Source organism: Tupaia chinensis, unplaced genomic scaffold (genome assembly GCF_000334495.1).
Source record: "Tupaia chinensis unplaced genomic scaffold, TupChi_1.0 Scaffold000627_1, whole genome shotgun sequence".
In the NCBI taxonomy this organism is placed as follows: domain Eukaryota; kingdom Metazoa; phylum Chordata; class Mammalia; order Scandentia; family Tupaiidae; genus Tupaia; species Tupaia belangeri.
The window spans coordinates 2,893,669-2,895,058 of NW_006160147.1; the positions used below are offsets into that span (position 1 = coordinate 2,893,669).

Sequence of the window (1,390 nt, forward strand, 5' to 3'; positions counted from 1 at the left end):
CGAGAGTTCCTGTTGCTCTACATCCTTGCCAGCATTTGGTGTCGTCAGTGGTCTATATGTTGGCCCCTCTAATAGGTCTGTAGTGGACTCATGTTGTTTTCATTCTCATGACCCTGATGATATACGATACATGGAGCATCTTGTCATGTTTATTTCCTACCTGTATATCTTCTTTGGTGAGGTGTCTGTTAAGGTCTCTGGCTTGTTGTTTAAACTAGGTTATTTGTTTACTTGTTGTTGAGTTTTAAGAGCTCTTTGAATAATTTGGATAACATTTCTTTATTAAGTGTGTCTTTTGCAAATGTTTTCTCCTGGCCTGTGGTTTGTCTCGTCATTGTCTTTACTGACTTGCAGATTGGGAGGTTTTCATTTTAATGAGAGTCAGCTTATCAATGATTTCTTTTATGATTGTGCCTTTGGCATTGTGCCTGTCTTATTTTTTAATCGCCAGGGGGCATGTGTGCGTGCCAGAGAGACAGAGAGACAGAGATGGGGAGAAAACATTCCCTAATAGGGTGTAGTCAAGTCATAATTCTCTCTCCATTTTTCTGTCCTGTCGGATTTGGGGCATGCACACGTGCCCAGCATTTTTTTTTTTTAAAGAATAGAATAAAGTTTAATTATTTGTTATACTTTTCAAAAATGTGAATACAAAGCCAAATTTTAAATGTTAAACACAGAAAGCAGGGCCAGCAGTTAGCGTAATGGCTATGTCGCTGGACTCCCACATAGTGGACCACAGTTCGAGTCCCGGACCCGGTGGCTTAAACTCATGCCGGGCGCGTGTGCATGCGTGCCCAAGATCCCGAGAGGAGAATGGAGGAGAAGGGATTGCGGCGTGACCATCCCCCCTGGGGAGTGATTTCTCGCTTTCTGTCTCTCTGTCTCTCTCTGTCTGTCTGGCGAGTGCATGCGCCCTATAGCAAAAACCTCTCCAAAAAAAGAAAAAAAAAAAACACAGAAAGCAAAAACGTTTTACATTTTCATGATTAGCTTTTACATTTTTTAATGCTGTACACACTAAAGATATCTACATTTACTAATAAGGAATGCCAAGGGTATCCATCACCATCCAAATAGCTTGAAGGGGATTTGTTGTTCTTTTAGGTTATCTCTTTTCAAAAAAATATGGAACGCTTCAGCAATTTGCGTTTCATCCTTGTGCAGGGGCCCCGCTAATCTTCTCTGTATCGTTCCAATTTTAGTATATGTGCTGCTGAAGCGAGCCCTCCCAGCGTGTTTTTCAAGCTGCCAGGGTTAGGATTCAAGCTGCAGTGGGTCATGTGGGATCTAGTTTCTTTAATCACTAGGCCAACCAGGCCAGCCCATGTGTCTGCTTTTACAAGAATCAGATCAGTGGCCTCCAACTCCACATTACAACAGCCTCTTG

The 1,390-nt window shown here is 42.3% G+C and overlaps 1 non-coding gene across 1 annotated transcript; it reads right to left on the bottom strand.

Annotated features, from left to right (window-relative positions):
- Positions 1-1,122: 1,122 nt before the first annotated feature.
- LOC114009817 (U6 spliceosomal RNA) lies at positions 1,123-1,229 on the bottom strand. Its single transcript, XR_003551213.1, has one exon. It is a non-coding gene; the product is annotated as a U6 spliceosomal RNA (small nuclear RNA).
- Between the last annotated feature and the right edge of the window lie 161 nt (positions 1,230-1,390).